The sequence below is a fragment of the Monodelphis domestica genome, chromosome 3 (genome assembly GCF_027887165.1).
Source record: "Monodelphis domestica isolate mMonDom1 chromosome 3, mMonDom1.pri, whole genome shotgun sequence".
Lineage (NCBI taxonomy): Eukaryota > Metazoa > Chordata > Mammalia > Didelphimorphia > Didelphidae > Monodelphis > Monodelphis domestica.
This window is the reverse complement of record NC_077229.1, coordinates 532,418,820-532,435,783: the sequence shown is the minus strand read 5'-3', so window position 1 is coordinate 532,435,783 and position 16,964 is coordinate 532,418,820.

Here is a 16,964-nt window from a genome sequence, read left to right as displayed (position 1 = left end):
ATTTCCTCCCTCACGGTTTTCATTCCCCTTCGAAAGTTGAAGAGCGTGTCTCTCTCGAGTTAGAAGGGCATTGAGGATTACAAATTGATCATGTGAAATGACCAGTGGGGAGACTGGTCTCCCAATGATCCTCAAGGGGGATTGTAAATCTGAAATTTCTCAGACTTGTGAATGTGAAAAATGTCCACACAGAGGAATCAATCCTCCCTGGGAACCAATGCCCTACTGGGAAACACTCCCCATTTCGATGTGAGAACGCACCAGGTTCAGAAATGGGAGGACCTCCACTCCACGCGTACTTCAGACGGCTGGCTTTCGGGGAGAAAAATCCTCGCTACGGGAGGACCGCTGCGCCACGCGTCCTTACGACGATGATAGGGGAGAAAACTCCTTGCGAAGCAATGTAAGCGTCTTCCGGTGTGGAGTGTAAATGTACACATTTAGGCCAAAAAGGGACTGTCGCTAATTTGGCTTTCTCGCGACGCGCCCAGCAAAACATTGGTTTGGCTTTCTTTTCTGGCCGATTTCCTCCCTCACGGTTCTCATTCCCCTTCGAAAGTTGAAGAGCGTGTCTCTCTCGAGTTAGAAGGGCATTGAGGATTACAAATTGATCATGTGAAATGACCAGTGGGGAGACTGGTCTCCCAATGATCCTCAAGGGGGATTGTAAATCTGAAATTGCTCAGACTTGTGAATGTGAAAAATGTCCACACTGAGGAATCAATCCTCCCTGGGAACCAATGCCCTACTGGGAAACACTCCCCATTTCGATGTGAGAACGCGCCAGGATCAGAAATGGGAGGACCTCCACTCCACGCGTACTTCAGACGGCTGTCTTTCGGGGAGAAAAATCCTCGCTACGGGAGGACCGCTGCGCCACGCGTCCTTACGACGATGATAGGGGAGAAAACTCCTTGCGAAGCAATGAAAGCGTCTTCCGGTGTGGAGTGTAAATGTACACATTTAGGCCAAAAAGGGACTGTCGCTAATTTGGCTTTCTCGCGACGCGCCTAGCAAAACATTGGTTTGGCTTTCTTTTCTGGCCGATTTCCTCCCTCACGGTTTTCATTCCCCTTCGAAAGTTGAAGAGCGTGTCTCTCTCGAGTTAGAAGGGCAGTGAGGATTACAAATTGATCATGTGAAATGACCAGTGGGGAGACTGGTCTCCCAATGATCCTCAAGGGGGATTGTAAATCTGAAATTTCTCAGACTTGTGAATGTGAAAAATGTCCACACAGAGGAATCAATCCTCCCTGGAACCAATGCCCTACTGGGAAACACTCCCCATTTCGATGTGAGAACGCGCCAGGATCAGAAATGGGAGGACCTCCACTCCAAGCGTACTTCAGACGGCTGTCTTTCGGGGAGAAAAATCCTCGCTACGGGAGGACCGCTGCGCCACGCGTCCTTACGACGATGATAGGGGAGAAAACTCCTTGCGAAGCAATGAAAGCGTCTTCCGGTGTGGAGTGGAAATGTACACATTTAGGCCAAAAAGGGACTGTCGCTAATTTGGCTTTCTCGCGACGCGCCCAGCAAAACATTGGTTTGGCTTTCTTTTCTGGCCGATTTCCTCCCTCACGGTTCTCATTCCCCTTCGAAAGTTGAAGAGCGTGTCTCTCTCGAGTTAGAAGGGCATTGAGGATTACAAATTGATCATGTGAAATGACCAGTGGGGAGACTGGTCTCCCAATGATCCTCAAGGGGGATTGTAAATCTGAAATTTCTCAGACTTGTGAATGTGAAAAATGTCCACACAGAGGAATCAATCCTCCCTGGAACCAATGCCCTACTGGGAAACACTCCCCATTTCGATGTGAGAACGCGCCAGGATCAGAAATGGGAGGACCTCCACTCCAAGCGTACTTCAGACGGCTGTCTTTCGGGGAGAAAAATCCTCGCTACGGGAGGACCGCTGCGCCACGCGTCCTTACGACGATGATAGGGGAGAAAACTCCTTGCGAAGCAATGAAAGCGTCTTCCGGTGTGGAGTGTAAATGTACACATTTAGGCCAAAAAGGGACTGTCGCTAATTTGGCTTTCTCGCGACGCGCCCAGCAAAACATTGGTTTGGCTTTCTTTTCTGGCCGATTTCCTCCCTCACGGTTCTCATTCCCCTTCGAAAGTTGAAGAGCGTGTCTCTCTCGAGTTAGAAGGGCAGTGAGGATTACAAATTGATTATGTGAAATGACCAGTGGGGAGACTGGTCTCTCTATGATCCGCAAGGGGGATTGTAAATCTGAAATTTCTCAGACTTGTGAATGTGAAAAATGTCCACACAGAGGAATGAATCCTCCCTGGGAACCAATGCCCTACTGGGAAACACTCCCCATTTCGATGTGAGAACGCGCCAGGTTCAGAAATGGGAGGACCTCCACTCCAGGCGTACTTCAGACGGCTGTCTTTCGGGGAGAAAAAACCTCGCTACGGGAGGACCGCTGCGCCACGCGTCCTTACGACCATGATAGGGGAGAAAACTCCTTGCGAAGCAATGAAAGCGTCTTCCGGTGTGGAGTGTAAATGTACACATTTAGGCCAAAAAGGGACTGTCGCTAATTTGGCTTTCTCGCGACGCGCCCAGCAAAACATTGGTTTGGCTTTCTTTTCTGGCCGATTTCCTCCCTCACGGTTCTCATTCCCCTTGGAAAGTTGAAGAGCGTGTCTCACTCGAGTTAGAAGGGCATTGAGGATTACAAATTGATCATGTGAAATGACCAGTGGGGAGACTGGTCTCCCAATGATCCTCAAGGGGGATGGTAAATCTGAAATTTCTCAGACTTGTGAATGTGAAAAATGTCCACACAGAGGAATCAATCCTCCCTGGGAACCAATGCCCTACTGGGAAACACTCCCCATTTCGATGTCAGAACGCGCCAGGATCAGAAATGGGAGGACCTCCACTCCACGCGTACTTCAGACGGCTGGCTTTCGGGGAGAAAAATCCTCGCTACGGGAGGACCGCTGCGCCACGCGTCCTTACGACGATGTTAGGGGAGAAAACTCCTTGCGAAGCAATGAAAGCGTCTTCCGGTGTGGAGTGTAAATGTACACATTTAGGCCAAAAAGGGACTGTCGCTAATTTGGCTTTCTCGCGACGCGCCCAGCAAAACATTGGTTTGGCTTTCTTTTCTGGCCGATTTCCTCCCTCACGGTTTTCATTCCCCTTCGAAAGTTGAAGAGCGTGTCTCTCTCGAGTTAGAAGGGCATTGAGGATTACAAATTGATCATGTGAAATGACCAGTGAAGAGACTGGTCTCCCAATGATCCTCAAGGGGGATTGTAAATCTGAAATTTCTCAGACTTGTGAATGTGAAAAATGTCCACACAGAGGAATCAATCCTCCCTGGGAACCAATGCCCTACTGGGAAACACTCCCCATTTCGATGTGAGAACGCACCAGGTTCAGAAATGGGAGGACCTCCACTCCACGCGTACTTCAGACGGCTGGCTTTCGGGGAGAAAAATCCTCGCTACGGGAGGACCGCTGCGCCACGCGTCCTTACGACGATGATAGGGGAGAAAACTCCTTGCGAAGCAATGTAAGCGTCTTCCGGTGTGGAGTGTAAATGTACACATTTAGGCCAAAAAGGGACTGTCGCTAATTTGGCTTTCTCGCGACGCGCCCAGCAAAACATTGGTTTGGCTTTCTTTTCTGGCCGATTTCCTCCCTCACGGTTCTCATTCCCCTTCGAAAGTTGAAGAGCGTGTCTCTCTCTAGTTAGAAGGGCATTGAGGATTACAAATTGATCATGTGAAATGACCAGTGGGGAGACTGGTCTCCCAATGATCCTCAAGGGGGATTGTAAATCTGAAATTGCTCAGACTTGTGAATGTGAAAAATGTCCACACTGAGGAATCAATCCTCCCTGGGAACCAATGCCCTACTGGGAAACACTCCCCATTTCGATGTGAGAACGCGCCAGGATCAGAAATGGGAGGACCTCCACTCCACGCGTACTTCAGACGGCTGTCTTTCGGGGAGAAAAATCCTCGCTACGGGAGGACCGCTGCGCCACGCGTCCTTACGACGATGATAGGGGAGAAAACTCCTTGCGAAGCAATGAAAGCGTCTTCCGGTGTGGAGTGTAAATGTACACATTTAGGCCAAAAAGGGACTGTCGCTAATTTGGCTTTCTCGCGACGCGCCTAGCAAAACATTGGTTTGGCTTTCTTTTCTGGCCGATTTCCTCCCTCACGGTTTTCATTCCCCTTCGAAAGTTGAAGAGCGTGTCTCTCTCGAGTTAGAAGGGCAGTGAGGATTACAAATTGATCATGTGAAATGACCAGTGGGGAGACTGGTCTCCCAATGATCCTCAAGGGGGATTGTAAATCTGAAATTTCTCAGACTTGTGAATGTGAAAAATGTCCACACAGAGGAATCAATCCTCCCTGGAACCAATGCCCTACTGGGAAACACTCCCCATTTCGATGTGAGAACGCGCCAGGATCAGAAATGGGAGGACCTCCACTCCAAGCGTACTTCAGACGGCTGTCTTTCGGGGAGAAAAATCCTCGCTACGGGAGGACCGCTGCGCCACGCGTCCTTACGACGATGATAGGGGAGAAAACTCCTTGCGAAGCAATGAAAGCGTCTTCCGGTGTGGAGTGGAAATGTACACATTTAGGCCAAAAAGGGACTGTCGCTAATTTGGCTTTCTCGCGACGCGCCCAGCAAAACATTGGTTTGGCTTTCTTTTCTGGCCGATTTCCTCCCTCACGGTTCTCATTCCCCTTCGAAAGTTGAAGAGCGTGTCTCTCTCGAGTTAGAAGGGCATTGAGGATTACAAATTGATCATGTGAAATGACCAGTGGGGAGACTGGTCTCCCAATGATCCTCAAGGGGGATTGTAAATCTGAAATTTCTCAGACTTGTGAATGTGAAAAATGTCCACACAGAGGAATCAATCCTCCCTGGAACCAATGCCCTACTGGGAAACACTCCCCATTTCGATGTGAGAACGCGCCAGGATCAGAAATGGGAGGACCTCCACTCCAAGCGTACTTCAGACGGCTGTCTTTCGGGGAGAAAAATCCTCGCTACGGGAGGACCGCTGCGCCACGCGTCCTTACGACGATGATAGGGGAGAAAACTCCTTGCGAAGCAATGAAAGCGTCTTCCGGTGTGGAGTGTAAATGTACACATTTAGGCCAAAAAGGGACTGTCGCTAATTTGGCTTTCTCGCGACGCGCCCAGCAAAACATTGCTTTGGCTTTCTTTTCTGGCCGATTTCCTCCCTCACGGTTCTCATTCCCCTTCGAAAGTTGAAGAGCGTGTCTCTCTCGAGTTAGAAGGGCATTGAGGATTACAAATTGATCATGTGAAATGACCAGTGGGGAGACTGGTCTCCCAATGATCCTCAAGGGGGATTGTAAATCTGAAATTTCTCAGACTTGTGAATGTGAAAAATGTCCATACCGAGGAATCAATCCTCCCTGGGAACCAATGCCCTAATGGGAAACACTCCCCATTTCGATGTGAGAACGCGCCAGGATCAGAAATGGGAGGACCTCCACTCCACGCGTACTTCAGACGGCTGTCTTTCGGGGAGAAAAATCCTCGCTACGGGAGGACCGCTACGCCACGCGTCCTTACGACGATGATAGGGGAGAAAACTCCTTGCGAAGCAATGAAAGCGTCTTCCGGTGTGGAGTGTAAATGTACACATTTAGGCCAAAAAGGGACTGTCGCTAATTTGGCTTTCTCGCGACGCGCCCAGCAAAACATTGGTTTGGCTTTCTTTTCTGGCCGATTTCCTCCCTCACGGTTTTCATTCCCCTTCGAAAGTTGAAGAGCGTGTCTCTCTCGAGTTAGAAGGGCATTGAGGATTACAAATTGATCATGTGAAATGACCAGTGGGGAGACTGGTCTCCCAATGATCCTCAAGGGGGATTGTAAATCTGAAATTTCTCAGACTTGTGAATGTGAAAAATGTCCACACAGAGGAATCAATCCTCCCTGGGAACCAATGCCCTACTGGGAAACACTCCCCATTTCGATGTGAGAACGCACCAGGTTCAGAAATGGGAGGACCTCCACTCCACGCGTACTTCAGACGGCTGGCTTTCGGGGAGAAAAATCCTCGCTACGGAAGGACCGCTGCGCCACGCGTCCTTACGACGATGATAGGGGAGAAAACTCCTTGCGAAGCAATGTAAGCGTCTTCCGGTGTGGAGTGTAAATGTACACATTTAGGCCAAAAAGGGACTGTCGCTAATTTGGCTTTCTCGCGACGCGCCCAGCAAAACATTGCTTTGGCTTTCTTTTCTGGCCGATTTCCTCCCTCACGGTTCTCATTCCCCTTCGAAACTTGAAGAGCGTGTCTCTCTCGAGTTAGAAGGGCATTGAGGATTACAAATTGATCATGTGAAATGACCAGTGGGGAGACTGGTCTCCCAATGATCCTCAAGGGGGATTGTAAATCTGAAATTTCTCAGGCTTGTGAATGTGAAAAATGTCCACACAGAGGAATCAATCCTCCCTGGGAACCAATGCCCTACTGGGAAACACTCCCCATTTCGATGTGAGAACGCGCCAGGATCAGAAATGGGAGGACCTCCACTCCACGCGTACTTCAGACGGCTGTCTTTCGGGGAGAAAAATCCTCGCTACGGGAGGACCGCTGCGCCACGCGTCCTTACGAAGATGATAGGGGAGAAAACTCCTTGCGAAGCAATGAAAGCGTCTTCCGGTGTGGAGTGTAAATGTACACATTTAGGCCAAAAAGGGACTGTCGCTAATTTGGCTTTCTCGCGACGCGCCCAGCAAAACATTGGTTTGGCTTTCTTTTCTGGCCGATTTCCTCCCTCACGGTTTTCATTCCCCCTCGAAAGTTGAAGAGCGTGTTTCTCTCGAGTTAGAAGGGCAGTGAGGATTACAAATTGATCATGTGAAATGACCAGTGGGGAGACTGGTCTCCCAATGATCCTCAACGGGGATTGTAAATCTGAAATTTCTCAGACTTGTGAATGTGAAAAATGTCCACACAGAGGAATCAATCCTCCCTGGGAACCAATGCCCTACTGGGAAACACTCCCCATTTCGATGTGAGAACGCACCAGGTTCAGAAATGGGAGGACCTCCACTCCACACGTACTTCAGACGGCTGTCTTTCGGGGAGAAAAATCCTCGCTACGGGAGGACCGCTGCGCCACGCGTCCTTACGACGATGATAGGGGAGAAAACTCCTTGCGAAGCAATGAAAGCGTCTTCCGGTGTGGAGTGGAAATGTACACATTTAGGCCAAAAAGGGACTGTCGCTAATTTGGCTTTCTCGCGACGCGCCCAGCAAAACATTGGTTTGGCTTTCTTTTCTGGCCGATTTCCTCCCTCACGGTTCTCATTCCCCTTCGAAAGTTGAAGAGCGTGTCTCTCTCGAGTTAGAAGGGCATTGAGGATTACAAATTGATCATGTGAAATGACCAGTGGGGAGACTGGTCTCCCATTGATCCTCAAGGGGGATTGTAAATCTGAAATTTCTCAGACTTGTGAATGTGAAAAATGTCCACACAGAGGAATCAATCCTCCCTGGAACCAATGCCCTACTGGGAAACACTCCCCATTTCGATGTGAGAACGCGCCAGGATCAGAAATGGGAGGACCTCCACTCCAAGCGTACTTCAGACGGCTGTCTTTCGGGGAGAAAAATCCTCGCTACGGGAGGACCGCTGCGCCACGCGTCCTTACGACGATGATAGGGGAGAAAACTCCTTGCGAAGCAATGAAAGCGTCTTCCGGTGTGGAGTGTAAATGTACACATTTAGGCCAAAAAGGGACTGTCGCTAATTTGGCTTTCTCGCGACGCGCCCAGCAAAACATTGGTTTGGCTTTCTTTTCTGGCCGATTTCCTCCCTCACGGTTCTCATTCCCCTTCGAAAGTTGAAGAGCGTGTCTCTCTCGAGTTAGAAGGGCAGTGAGGATTACAAATTGATTATGTGAAATGACCAGTGGGGAGACTGGTCTCCCAATGATCCTCAAGGGGGATTGTAAATCTGAAATTTCTCAGACTTGTGAATGTGAAAAATGTCCACACAGAGGAATCAATCCTCCCTGGGAACCAATGCCCTACTGGGAAACACTCCCCATTTCGATGTGAGAACGCGCCAGGTTCAGAAATGGGAGGACCTCCACTCCAGGCGTACTTCAGACGGCTGTCTTTCGGGGAGAAAAAACCTCGCTACGGGAGGACCGCTGCGCCACGCGTCCTTACGACCATGATAGGGGAGAAAACTCCTTGCGAAGCAATGAAAGCGTCTTCCGGTGTGGAGTGTAAATGTACACATTTAGGCCAAAAAGGGACTGTCGCTAATTTGGCTTTCTCGCGACGCGCCCAGCAAAACATTGGTTTGGCTTTCTTTTCTGGCCGATTTCCTCCCTCACGGTTCTCATTCCCCTTGGAAAGTTGAAGAGCGTGTCTCACTCGAGTTAGAAGGGCATTGAGGATTACAAATTGATCATGTGAAATGACCAGTGGGGAGACTGGTCTCCCAATGATCCTCAAGGGGGATGGTAAATCTGAAATTTCTCAGACTTGTGAATGTGAAAAATGTCCACACAGAGGAATCAATCCTCCCTGGGAACCAATGCCCTACTGGGAAACACTCCCCATTTCGATGTGAGAACGCGCCAGGATCAGAAATGGGAGGACCTCCACTCCACGCGTACTTCAGACGGCTGGCTTTCGGGGAGAAAAATCCTCGCTACGGGAGGACCGCTGCGCCACGCGTCCTTACGACGATGTTAGGGGAGAAAACTCCTTGCGAAGCAATGAAAGCGTCTTCCGGTGTGGAGTGTAAATGTACACATTTAGGCCAAAAAGGGACTGTCGCTAATTTGGCTTTCTCGCGACGCGCCCAGCAAAACATTGGTTTGGCTTTCTTTTCTGGCCGATTTCCTCCCTCACGGTTCTCATTCCCCTTCGAAAGTTGAAGAGCGTGTCTCTCTCGAGTTAGAAGGGCATTGAGGATTACAAATTGATCATGTGAAATGACCAGTGGGGAGACTGGTCTCCCAATGATCCTCAAGGGGGATTGTAAATCTGAAATTTCTCAGACTTGTGAATGTGAAAAATGTCCACACAGAGGAATCAATCCTCCCTGGAACCAATGCCCTACTGGGAAACACTCCCCATTTCGATGTGAGAACGCGCCAGGATCAGAAATGGGAGGACCTCCACTCCAAGCGTACTTCAGACGGCTGTCTTTCGGGGAGAAAAATCCTCGCTACGGGAGGACCGCTGCGCCACGCGTCCTTACGACGATGATAGGGGAGAAAACTCCTTGCGAAGCAATGAAAGCGTCTTCCGGTGTGGAGTGTAAATGTACACATTTAGGCCAAAAAGGGACTGTCGCTAATTTGGCTTTCTCGCGACGCGCCCAGCAAAACATTGGTTTGGCTTTCTTTTCTGGCCGATTTCCTCCCTCACGGTTCTCATTCCCCTTCGAAAGTTGAAGAGCGTGTCTCTCTCGAGTTAGAAGGGCAGTGAGGATTACAAATTGATTATGTGAAATGACCAGTGGGGAGACTGGTCTCTCTATGATCCGCAAGGGGGATTGTAAATCTGAAATTTCTCAGACTTGTGAATGTGAAAAATGTCCACACAGAGGAATGAATCCTCCCTGGGAACCAATGCCCTACTGGGAAACACTCCCCATTTCGATGTGAGAACGCGCCAGGTTCAGAAATGGGAGGACCTCCACTCCAGGCGTACTTCAGACGGCTGTCTTTCGGGGAGAAAAAACCTCGCTACGGGAGGACCGCTGCGCCACGCGTCCTTACGACCATGATAGGGGAGAAAACTCCTTGCGAAGCAATGAAAGCGTCTTCCGGTGTGGAGTGTAAATGTACACATTTAGGCCAAAAAGGGACTGTCGCTAATTTGGCTTTCTCGCGACGCGCCCAGCAAAACATTGGTTTGGCTTTCTTTTCTGGCCGATTTCCTCCCTCACGGTTCTCATTCCCCTTGGAAAGTTGAAGAGCGTGTCTCACTCGAGTTAGAAGGGCATTGAGGATTACAAATTGATCATGTGAAATGACCAGTGGGGAGACTGGTCTCCCAATGATCCTCAAGGGGGATGGTAAATCTGAAATTTCTCAGACTTGTGAATGTGAAAAATGTCCACACAGAGGAATCAATCCTCCCTGGGAACCAATGCCCTACTGGGAAACACTCCCCATTTCGATGTCAGAACGCGCCAGGATCAGAAATGGGAGGACCTCCACTCCACGCGTACTTCAGACGGCTGGCTTTCGGGGAGAAAAATCCTCGCTACGGGAGGACCGCTGCGCCACGCGTCCTTACGACGATGTTAGGGGAGAAAACTCCTTGCGAAGCAATGAAAGCGTCTTCCGGTGTGGAGTGTAAATGTACACATTTAGGCCAAAAAGGGACTGTCGCTAATTTGGCTTTCTCGCGACGCGCCCAGCAAAACATTGGTTTGGCTTTCTTTTCTGGCCGATTTCCTCCCTCACGGTTTTCATTCCCCTTCGAAAGTTGAAGAGCGTGTCTCTCTCGAGTTAGAAGGGCATTGAGGATTACAAATTGATCATGTGAAATGACCAGTGAAGAGACTGGTCTCCCAATGATCCTCAAGGGGGATTGTAAATCTGAAATTTCTCAGACTTGTGAATGTGAAAAATGTCCACACAGAGGAATCAATCCTCCCTGGGAACCAATGCCCTACTGGGAAACACTCCCCATTTCGATGTGAGAACGCACCAGGTTCAGAAATGGGAGGACCTCCACTCCACGCGTACTTCAGACGGCTGGCTTTCGGGGAGAAAAATCCTCGCTACGGGAGGACCGCTGCGCCACGCGTCCTTACGACGATGATAGGGGAGAAAACTCCTTGCGAAGCAATGTAAGCGTCTTCCGGTGTGGAGTGTAAATGTACACATTTAGGCCAAAAAGGGACTGTCGCTAATTTGGCTTTCTCGCGACGCGCCCAGCAAAACATTGGTTTGGCTTTCTTTTCTGGCCGATTTCCTCCCTCACGGTTCTCATTCCCCTTCGAAAGTTGAAGAGCGTGTCTCTCTCGAGTTAGAAGGGCATTGAGGATTACAAATTGATCATGTGAAATGACCAGTGAAGAGACTGGTCTCCCAATGATCCTCAAGGGGGATTGTAAATCTGAAATTGCTCAGACTTGTGAATGTGAAAAATGTCCACACTGAGGAATCAATCCTCCCTGGGAACCAATGCCCTACTGGGAAACACTCCCCATTTCGATGTGAGAACGCGCCAGGATCAGAAATGGGAGGACCTCCACTCCACGCGTACTTCAGACGGCTGTCTTTCGGGGAGAAAAATCCTCGCTACGGGAGGACCGCTGCGCCACGCGTCCTTACGACGATGATAGGGGAGAAAACTCCTTGCGAAGCAATGAAAGCGTCTTCCGGTGTGGAGTGTAAATGTACACATTTAGGCCAAAAAGGGACTGTCGCTAATTTGGCTTTCTCGCGACGCGCCTAGCAAAACATTGGTTTGGCTTTCTTTTCTGGCCAATTTCCTCCCTCACGGTTTTCATTCCCCTTCGAAAGTTGAAGAGCGTGTCTCTCTCGAGTTAGAAGGGCAGTGAGGATTACAAATTGATCATGTGAAATGACCAGTGGGGAGACTGGTCTCCCAATGATCCTCAAGGGGGATTGTAAATCTGAAATTTCTCAGACTTGTGAATGTGAAAAATGTCCACACAGAGGAATCAATCCTCCCTGGAACCAATGCCCTACTGGGAAACACTCCCCATTTCGATGTGAGAACGCGCCAGGATCAGAAATGGGAGGACCTCCACTCCAAGCGTACTTCAGACGGCTGTCTTTCGGGGAGAAAAATCCTCGCTACGGGAGGACCGCTGCGCCACGCGTCCTTACGACGATGATAGGGGAGAAAACTCCTTGCGAAGCAATGAAAGCGTCTTCCGGTGTGGAGTGGAAATGTACACATTTAGGCCAAAAAGGGACTGTCGCTAATTTGGCTTTCTCGCGACGCGCCCAGCAAAACATTGGTTTGGCTTTCTTTTCTGGCCGATTTCCTCCCTCACGGTTCTCATTCCCCTTCGAAAGTTGAAGAGCGTGTCTCTCTCGAGTTAGAAGGGCATTGAGGATTACAAATTGATCATGTGAAATGACCAGTGGGGAGACTGGTCTCCCAATGATCCTCAAGGGGGATTGTAAATCTGAAATTTCTCAGACTTGTGAATGTGAAAAATGTCCACACAGAGGAATCAATCCTCCCTGGAACCAATGCCCTACTGGGAAACACTCCCCATTTCGATGTGAGAACGCGCCAGGATCAGAAATGGGAGGACCTCCACTCCAAGCGTACTTCAGACGGCTGTCTTTCGGGGAGAAAAATCCTCGCTACGGGAGGACCGCTGCGCCACGCGTCCTTACGACGATGATAGGGGAGAAAACTCCTTGCGAAGCAATGAAAGCGTCTTCCGGTGTGGAGTGTAAATGTACACATTTAGGCCAAAAAGGGACTGTCGCTAATTTGGCTTTCTCGCGACGCGCCCAGCAAAACATTGGTTTGGCTTTCTTTTCTGGCCGATTTCCTCCCTCACGGTTCTCATTCCCCTTCGAAAGTTGAAGAGCGTGTCTCTCTCGAGTTAGAAGGGCAGTGAGGATTACAAATTGATTATGTGAAATGACCAGTGGGGAGACTGGTCTCTCTATGATCCGCAAGGGGGATTGTAAATCTGAAATTTCTCAGACTTGTGAATGTGAAAAATGTCCACACAGAGGAATGAATCCTCCCTGGGAACCAATGCCCTACTGGGAAACACTCCCCATTTCGATGTGAGAACGCGCCAGGTTCAGAAATGGGAGGACCTCCACTCCAGGCGTACTTCAGACGGCTGTCTTTCGGGGAGAAAAAACCTCGCTACGGGAGGACCGCTGCGCCACGCGTCCTTACGACCATGATAGGGGAGAAAACTCCTTGCGAAGCAATGAAAGCGTCTTCCGGTGTGGAGTGTAAATGTACACATTTAGGCCAAAAAGGGACTGTCGCTAATTTGGCTTTCTCGCGACGCGCCCAGCAAAACATTGGTTTGGCTTTCTTTTCTGGCCGATTTCCTCCCTCACGGTTCTCATTCCCCTTGGAAAGTTGAAGAGCGTGTCTCACTCGAGTTAGAAGGGCATTGAGGATTACAAATTGATCATGTGAAATGACCAGTGGGGAGACTGGTCTCCCAATGATCCTCAAGGGGGATGGTAAATCTGAAATTTCTCAGACTTGTGAATGTGAAAAATGTCCACACAGAGGAATCAATCCTCCCTGGGAACCAATGCCCTACTGGGAAACACTCCCCATTTCGATGTCAGAACGCGCCAGGATCAGAAATGGGAGGACCTCCACTCCACGCGTACTTCAGACGGCTGGCTTTCGGGGAGAAAAATCCTCGCTACGGGAGGACCGCTGCGCCACGCGTCCTTACGACGATGTTAGGGGAGAAAACTCCTTGCGAAGCAATGAAAGCGTCTTCCGGTGTGGAGTGTAAATGTACACATTTAGGCCAAAAAGGGACTGTCGCTAATTTGGCTTTCTCGCGACGCGCCCAGCAAAACATTGGTTTGGCTTTCTTTTCTGGCCGATTTCCTCCCTCACGGTTTTCATTCCCCTTCGAAAGTTGAAGAGCGTGTCTCTCTCGAGTTAGAAGGGCATTGAGGATTACAAATTGATCATGTGAAATGACCAGTGAAGAGACTGGTCTCCCAATGATCCTCAAGGGGGATTGTAAATCTGAAATTTCTCAGACTTGTGAATGTGAAAAATGTCCACACAGAGGAATCAATCCTCCCTGGGAACCAATGCCCTACTGGGAAACACTCCCCATTTCGATGTGAGAACGCACCAGGTTCAGAAATGGGAGGACCTCCACTCCACGCGTACTTCAGACGGCTGGCTTTCGGGGAGAAAAATCCTCGCTACGGGAGGACCGCTGCGCCACGCGTCCTTACGACGATGATAGGGGAGAAAACTCCTTGCGAAGCAATGTAAGCGTCTTCCGGTGTGGAGTGTAAATGTACACATTTAGGCCAAAAAGGGACTGTCGCTAATTTGGCTTTCTCGCGACGCGCCCAGCAAAACATTGGTTTGGCTTTCTTTTCTGGCCGATTTCCTCCCTCACGGTTCTCATTCCCCTTCGAAAGTTGAAGAGCGTGTCTCTCTCGAGTTAGAAGGGCATTGAGGATTACAAATTGATCATGTGAAATGACCAGTGGGGAGACTGGTCTCCCAATGATCCTCAAGGGGGATTGTAAATCTGAAATTGCTCAGACTTGTGAATGTGAAAAATGTCCACACTGAGGAATCAATCCTCCCTGGGAACCAATGCCCTACTGGGAAACACTCCCCATTTCGATGTGAGAACGCGCCAGGATCAGAAATGTGAGGACCTCCACTCCACGCGTACTTCAGACGGCTGTCTTTCGGGGAGAAAAATCCTCGCTACGGGAGGACCGCTGCGCCACGCGTCCTTACGACGATGATAGGGGAGAAAACTCCTTGCGAAGCAATGAAAGCGTCTTCCGGTGTGGAGTGTAAATGTACACATTTAGGCCAAAAAGGGACTGTCGCTAATTTGGCTTTCTCGCGACGCGCCTAGCAAAACATTGGTTTGGCTTTCTTTTCTGGCCGATTTCCTCCCTCACGGTTTTCATTCCCCTTCGAAAGTTGAAGAGCGTGTCTCTCTCGAGTTAGAAGGGCAGTGAGGATTACAAATTGATCATGTGAAATGACCAGTGGGGAGACTGGTCTCCCAATGATCCTCAAGGGGGATTGTAAATCTGAAATTTCTCAGACTTGTGAATGTGAAAAATGTCCACACAGAGGAATCAATCCTCCCTGGGAACCAATGCCCTACTGGGAAACACTCCCCATTTCGATGTGAGAACGCACCAGGTTCAGAAATGGGAGGACCTCCACTCCACGCGTACTTCAGACGGCTGGCTTTCGGGGAGAAAAATCCTCGCTACGGGAGGACCGCTGCGCCACGCGTCCTTACGACGATGATAGGGGAGAAAACTCCTTGCGAAGCAATGTAAGCGTCTTCCGGTGTGGAGTGTAAATGTACACATTTAGGCCAAAAAGGGACTGTCGCTAATTTGGCTTTCTCGCGACGCGCCCAGCAAAACATTGGTTTGGCTTTCTTTTCTGGCCGATTTCCTCCCTCACGGTTCTCATTCCCCTTCGAAAGTTGAAGAGCGTGTCTCTCTCGAGTTAGAAGGGCAGTGAGGATTACAAATTGATTATGTGAAATGACCAGTGGGGAGACTGGTCTCCCTATGATCCGCAAGGGGGATTGTAAATCTGAAATTTCTCAGACTTGTGAATGTGAAAAATGTCCACACAGAGGAATCAATCCTCCCTGGGAACCAATGCCCTACTGGGAAACACTCCCCATTTCGATGTGAGAACGCGCCAGGTTCAGAAATGGGAGGACCTCCACTCCAGGCGTACTTCAGACGGCTGTCTTTCGGGGAGAAAAAACCTCGCTACGGGAGGACCGCTGCGCCACGCGTCCTTACGACCATGATAGGGGAGAAAACTCCTTGCGAAGCAATGAAAGCGTCTTCCGGTGTGGAGTGTAAATGTACACATTTAGGCCAAAAAGGGACTGTCGCTAATTTGGCTTTCTCGCGACGCGCCCAGCAAAACATTGGTTTGGCTTTCTTTTCTGGCCGATTTCCTCCCTCACGGTTCTCATTCCCCTTGGAAAGTTGAAGAGCGTGTCTCACTCGAGTTAGAAGGGCATTGAGGATTACAAATTGATCATGTGAAATGACCAGTGGGGAGACTGGTCTCCCAATGATCCTCAAGGGGGATGGTAAATCTGAAATTTCTCAGACTTGTGAATGTGAAAAATGTCCACACAGAGGAATCAATCCTCCCTGGGAACCAATGCCCTACTGGGAAACACTCCCCATTTCGATGTGAGAACGCGCCAGGATCAGAAATGGGAGGACCTCCACTCCACGCGTACTTCAGACGGCTGGCTTTCGGGGAGAAAAATCCTCGCTACGGGAGGACCGCTTCGCCACGCGTCCTTACGACGATGTTAGGGGAGAAAACTCCTTGCGAAGCAATGAAAGCGTCTTCCGGTGTGGAGTGTAAATGTACACATTTAGGCCAAAAAGCGACTGTCGCTAATTTGGCTTTCTCGCGACGCGCCCAGCAAAACATTGCTTTGGCTTTCTTTTCTGGCCGATTTCCTCCCTCACGGTTCTCATTCCCCTTCGAAAGTTGAAGAGCGTGTCTCTCTCGAGTTAGAAGGGCATTGAGGATTACAAATTGATCATGTGAAATGACCAGTGGGGAGACTGGTCTCCCAATGATCCTCAAGGGGGATTGTAAATCTGAAATTTCTCAGACTTGTGAATGTGAAAAATGTCCATACCGAGGAATCAATCCTCCCTGGGAACCAATGCCCTAATGGGAAACACTCCCCATTTCGATGTGAGAACGCGCCAGGATCAGAAATGGGAGGACCTCCACTCCACGCGTACTTCAGACGGCTGTCTTTCGGGGAGAAAAATCCTCGCTACGGGAGGACCGCTACGCCACGCGTCCTTACGACGATGATAGGGGAGAAAACTCCTTGCGAAGCAATGAAAGCGTCTTCCGGTGTGGAGTGTAAATGTACACATTTAGGCCAAAAAGGGACTGTCGCTAATTTGGCTTTCTCGCGACGCGCCCAGCAAAACATTGGTTTGGCTTTCTTTTCTGGCCGATTTCCTCCCTCACGGTTTTCATTCCCCTTCGAAAGTTGAAGAGCGTGTCTCTCTCGAGTTAGAAGGGCATTGAGGATTACAAATTGATCATGTGAAATGACCAGTGGGGAGACTGGCCTCCCAATGATCCTCAAGGGGGATTGTAAATCTGAAATTTCTCAGACTTGTGAATGTGAAAAATGTCCACACAGAGGAATCAATCCTCCCTGGGAACCAATGCCCTACTGGGAAACAC